Source organism: Chelonia mydas, chromosome 9 (assembly GCF_015237465.2).
Source record: "Chelonia mydas isolate rCheMyd1 chromosome 9, rCheMyd1.pri.v2, whole genome shotgun sequence".
Classification (NCBI taxonomy): Eukaryota; Metazoa; Chordata; order Testudines; family Cheloniidae; genus Chelonia; species Chelonia mydas.
In genome coordinates this window covers 14,722,607-14,728,558 of record NC_057855.1, presented here as the reverse complement: position 1 = coordinate 14,728,558, position 5,952 = coordinate 14,722,607, and the positions used below count along the sequence as shown (strand labels likewise).

Sequence of the window (5,952 nt, the reverse complement as noted above, 5' to 3'; positions counted from 1 at the left end):
CACATCATTACCAGTGACTGGTAGGAGAACCCAGGCTGTTCAACCATAGCAGGCTCCAGCCCAGGGGCCCTATAATCAGCAATCAAGCTCTATGCAGTCCCACAGCTTGCTATTATTCCCCTGAGCTCCTTCTCAGCCTGTCTCATTCCCCATGACTTCTCTAGGTTGACCCTTCTTTCACAACTAGTATCCCAGGGCTTATTTCCACCCCTCATTACCTTTCTAGCTACTCTCCTCCACCCCATAACCACAAACTCTTTCTCTTCAGACTCCTTCTGCTGCAAACTTACTCTCTTTATACTAACCAGCCTGCTCCTGCCCAGCTGGGCTTCATGTTCAGTTAAGGCTGCCTCTCCCTCCAGCTGCATCCAGGTAACATAAGTGGCCTCTCAGGCTCACATTACCCCATTCAGAGCCTGTGTGAAGTGCACACCCCATCACAGCCCCATTAATCCTTGAATCACCCATGTGTGATCATTGCACTTTTCCAAGGATGGGAAGTGACAAAATTAAAGACAAATTTCCAACATCGGTTAAAGAGATGTGGCTTGATGAAGTGCCTAGGTTATCCCTTGTTTAGAAGGGACTGCCAATTAATCAGAAGGCACTTCAATCTGTATTCTGTGTTAGCCAAAAGAAGTGAGCAAACCGCTCACCAGGGTTTTCAGTGATGCCAAAAGCTAATTGCAATAAATCAGGTACAGTCTAAGCATTAACATGTTTTGCAACATCCAAGGCATGCAGCAACCAAATCTCCCAAATTCTCCTTCCTTAACAGTTGTCTAGTGCTTACAAATCCCTAAAATGGAAACCAGCCCATTTGCTGTGTTTAATCTGCTTCATTTGGCAGGTTAGCTTACTTTCCAGCAGAAGAATAGATCTCACTTTCCTAAAAACAGGAAAGGAATTTGCTCTTCTATTGCTGCTCATGGTAGGGTGCTCCACAAGTTTATAACCCTTGGGGGAAAACATTTTGCTTGAATTCTATTTTTAACTGCTGTTTGTTTATTTTTAATTGCTCTCCTAGTGTCCTGGGGTTTATCATTGATTTTTATCTGCCTGCTCTCTCCTCCTTAGTATGCTGAAGGCTTTGATTATATTTTTGGCTATATATGCTCTTTTAACTCTCTATTGTCCTGTCGAACTTCTTGAAATCTGTAGCAATCCCTTGTATTTTGAGGAGGAGTGCATTAATATAACGGAAGTTGTGAGGGTATAATACAAAGAAAAGATGCTATCTGAACACAAGCAATTTCTTGGGGCAATTGTCTTTGTTATAGTATCTCAGGGAAATAAACACCCTGAAATGAGGAACTTCTGCCCCAAGGTTACCTAGGGAACCTTGTAACTTAGATGTGGGAGGCTAATTTAAGTGTGTCATAAATGTGCTAACGTTCTCTGCAAAGTGACACCCACCAGCTTTAGAAACACCTTTTAAGATCACTGAAAAATGTACCTGTAATTCCACCGGAGGCTTCATTTTTATAATAACTTCTCACAATATGAGCAAGTCGATTTCAGGTGAAAATTGAAGTTTTCAGAATAGGTGTGGGTTCTGTACTATCATGATCTTTTAATAGATTCCATCCTTTCATTTTAAAGAAAGAGGGCTAGATCTGCAGGGCTATAAATTGGAATAGTTCCATTGACTTAACTTATATCCACTGAAGATCTGGCCCAAAGATTCAATTCCCTTTCCCTGAATAATTAACTTTTCCTGCATAAGCAAATATATAAAACGTTCTCTGCTCCAGGTAAGAAGTAGTGGCAGCAAAAGTATGAAATTCACTTCCACACTCAATCCAGTGGATTAACTATTAAAGGAGGGATGACCTGTTTCCCACTAACATGAAAAACATATTATGTAAACTTAACTAGAGTTAAAGAACATTTATAAACAAAAGTCTAGAATGTGATCTTATTTAAACAGGTAGAGTTGGGTAAATAATACTCAATGAATAGTGTATTTGATAAATCTATTTTTCTTAATTTAGCCCCAATTCCCAGGCAGAGTCTCATTGACATGGGGTCTAATAATGCTATTGGATCCACACAGGGAGACCTCTGTACCCAGGTGGAGCCCAATTGACCTCAGTGGGTTCTTGCTAGTGGTTCTGATTGCAGGCTGAAACTATAGACTATAAACTCTTTTGTGCATGGACATTTTATGTGTCTTGTTAAGTGCCTTTCAGGCACTGTATAGTGACAATAACTTTCTGTTTGCGACTAGTCGGAGAGTAGTTTAGTAATCTCTCAAATGTATTTGCTTTTCAAAAATATCTGCTGAACAATTGCTAAGAATAATGCTTATTCTGCAGGTTGTGTATGTCAGATTGCATTCCCCTTGTTCATGATGAGTAGGATTCTACCACACAAGCAGGACCCAATGAAGTCAATAGGATTCTTTGAGGAATTAATGTACTGGGTAATGTGAGTACAACATCTAGTCCTTCGTGAGTAGTTCTTTGTCACTATTCAATATTTGAAATTTGAGCTGTGTTGGGTAATTATTCTAGGACACAAATGGGTTGCCAACTTTCTAATCGCACAAAACTGAACAGTCTAGCCCTGCCCCTTCCCAGAGGCCCCGCCTCCACTCACTACATTCCCCCTCCCTCAGTGTCTCACTCTTCCCCACCGTCACTCTCTTTCACTGGGCTGGGGCAGGGGATTGGGGTGCCAGAGGAGGTGAGGGCTCTAACTGAGGGTGTGGGCTCCAGGGTGGGGCCAGAAATGAGGGGTTCAGGATGCAGGAGGGGTTCTGGGCTGTGGCAGGGTGTTGGGGTGTGGGAGGAGGTGGGGTCCAACTGGGGATGTGGCAATTGGGGTGCAGGAGGGGGTCTCCAGGCTGGAGGGTGGGTCCAAGGGATTAGGAGTGTGGGAGGGGTCTGTGGGTTGAGGCAGGGGGTTGGGGTGAGGGAGGGGGTATGGGCTCTGGGCTGGGAGCGTGGGGCCAGGGACGCAGGAGGGGGCTCTGGGTTGGGGGGGGCTTAGAGCTGGGGCAGGGGGTTGGTGGTGGGGCACGGGTTTACCTTGGGAAGCTCCCAGTCAGCGGCACGCTGGAGATAAGGCAGGCTCCCTGCCTGTCCTGGCACCATGCTGCGCCCTGGAAGCGGCCAGCAAGTCTGGCTCCTAGGTGGGGGGCCATGAGGCTCCATGTGGCATGCAGGCACTGCCCCCACAGCTCCCATTGGCTGTGGTTCCCACCCAATGGGAGTACCGAGCCAGTGCTCAGGGTGGGGGCAATGCACAGAGCCCCGTGGCCCCCCCACCTAGGAGCTGGACCTGTTGGCCACTTCTGGGGCACAGTGCGTTGCCAGCACAGGTCGGGACTAGCCTGCCTTTTAAGGGCCTAGTCGGCCGTGCGCCATGGTCCCTTTTCAACTGGGCGTTCTGGTCAAAAACCAGACACCTGGCAACCCTAGACACAAATCACAAGGCATTTTGTTCCCCTATGGAAACAGAACTCTTTCTGATGTGAATACAAGGACAAAATTCACTTTCTGCAAATATTTTCCAATATTCCTTAAAATTCTTTATGTCTGTGGAAAGTCATTTGCTAGAATATTTATGGAGACCAAAACCATCAAAGTGAAGAAAATATAGCTGAAAAAAATGTTGTTTGAGCAAACATTAACAGTAAATGTTTTGAAGTATTCATCCAGCTCTACTTCATTGACTTCCGTGGAATTACTTTGGAATGGATCAGAATCTGGCTTAATGTTTCCACGTTCTCTTTTTCCAATTAATGAACATACCCAGAAAATGACTGAGGTTTTCATTTCCCTTTTTTTCTTACCATTTTTTCAATATCCCCTTTCCTATAAACGTGTCTTACATCAAGGCTGCTTTTGTCAAGCCCATGCAAAATAAGATGTACAAGGCCCCAGACAGCTACAGAACCTGTAAGGAGAACTGTTGGTGTTGTTGCAATTGAATAGAATTGGGGAAAGCAGTGGGTGAGTGGAGCCCTAAAGTAATGGTACTTAAAACATGCCAGTTGCCTGGACTAATTGAGTATTCCACAACTCTTATTCATGCTTAGCAGCTCTTACTCAAGTAATGTCATTGAGTTTAATACATCTACAGTTACAAGTCCTTACAAGTCAAAGTGATTAAGGATTGCAGAATCGGACTCTAAATAAGTGTTTGCAGTTGGATAACCTCAGTATTCAAGGTTTTTCCTCTGATAACAATAGAGAAATGTTGAGGAATATTGCCATTAGCGAGGTAAATTTGTCTCTGTATATCACTGGTGGGCAACCTGTGGCCCATGGGTCGCACATAGCCTGTCAAGATAATCCGCTGGCTGGATGAGAGACAGTTTGTTTACATTGACCGTCCGCCGGCATGGCCACCCGCAGCTCCCAGTGACCATGGTTTGCCGTTCCCGGCCAATGGGCATTGTGGGAAGCGGCGGCCAGCATATCCCAGCTCCGCAGCTCCGACTGGCCAGGAACGGTGAACTGCAGCCACTGGGAGCTGTGGACAGCCGCGCCTGTGGACGGTCAATGTAAACAAACTGTCTCGCGGCCCTGCAGCGGTTACCATGATGGGCCACGTGCAGCCCAGGGGCCACAGGTTGCCCACCACTGCTATATATCTTAAGAAATCTGAAAAAGTGTTTAACAGCCACCACTGTAAAGTATGTAGCTGCATCCATCAATGCTTCCCTGTACGGAAAAGGTCTTTAAAAATGTTCTTCTTTCTGTAAGTTCATTGAATCATCTTATAGAATTCAAGAGAACTATATTTATGAAGTGGTACAGAAAATCTGTAGAAAAGAGATTTGCTATTAATGCGATGGACCAGATCCTCAGATGATGTAAATTTGCATATCTCCCTTGAAGACAATGGAGCTTTTTTTTTTATACCATATGGGGATTTGGCCCTGTCAGTTTTTAAAGTAATTTCTGTAGACCCCCTATTAAATGTCTATGGAATTCTATTGTTTTCATCCTTATTCAATTCTGTAGGACTTTATATTAAAGTTCCAAACCAGACAGTCGACCAGCTGACTCTTTTCCTCGACTTCCGTTGCACAGGTCACTTGTCACTACTCATTAGTCCTTGCTAACACCTGGAACTTACCAGTGGGGACCAAGCAAATTCTTTGCAAAGAGCAGTGTTCTGCAATCATTGGAAAACCAAGGTCAAGGAAAGGACAAACCTAAAGCTGACTCTTCTGTCTTGTTATATGATGAGTTGACATGGCACCACAAACTAACAACAGGTTTTAAAAAGGTCAGCACGGTCTACAATTAATCTAAATTACACAAATGTCTCAAAAATGCCATTTTGCATCATTTTGTCTAATATATTAATAATCATGGGGTTCAGATAAAGTTAACCCTACAATTTTACACAGGCCTTACCTAAAGAAACTTTGGTTTTATAGGGGAAAAAATTGAACTAAAATACTCTAGCAGATAAATTCCCAACTGAAGTCAGTGAAGTTAGGAGCCTCAAAATCTTTGTGGATCTCACCCAAAATGATTGCAACCTAATTACAATTTACATTCAGTCCATTCACCATCATACATTGCAATTCTAATATTTCCCTACCTGTCTTCTATTTCAGTGAGAAGATCAGCAGTAGAATGAGCATGTGGAGTCCTGCTAAAAATAAATTTAATTGCTAAAGGTTGTATTCTGTATAGAACTTCCATAGCACCTGTGTGAATACCTATTAAAAATCCAACAACTGACTGTTCAATTATCTGAAAATTCACTTTTTCATATTGATAAATTGGAGAAGGTTGAATGACAGGTGTTAACTATGTATTTCTGCCCACTCTCTATGAGCAATGCATTTTATAACAAACACTCTGGGAAAGGAGTCTCCCCCAGAGAAGTATCCTCAGTGAGAGAGGCTACCATGACATTATCTGGAAGGAGGGTCCCAACTATGGGATCATTTCCCTCTGCTGCAGCTTGATGTTCTCCTTCCCC

At 43.6% G+C, this 5,952-nt stretch overlaps 1 long non-coding RNA gene across 4 annotated transcripts; it reads left to right on the top strand.

Annotated features, from left to right (window-relative positions):
• Positions 1-735: 735 nt before the first annotated feature.
• LOC122461784 lies at positions 736-5,713 on the top strand. 4 transcript variants are annotated; one of them, XR_006283960.1, is made up of 4 exons: positions 736-931; positions 2,319-2,430; positions 5,046-5,244; positions 5,582-5,702. It is a non-coding gene; the product is annotated as an uncharacterized LOC122461784 (long non-coding RNA). The 4 variants fall into 4 exon arrangements; XR_006283959.1 differs by having other exon boundaries at positions 2,319-2,453; XR_006283961.1 differs by lacking the exon at positions 5,046-5,244 and having other exon boundaries at positions 2,319-2,453; positions 5,582-5,713.
• Positions 5,714-5,952: the final 239 nt, after the last annotated feature.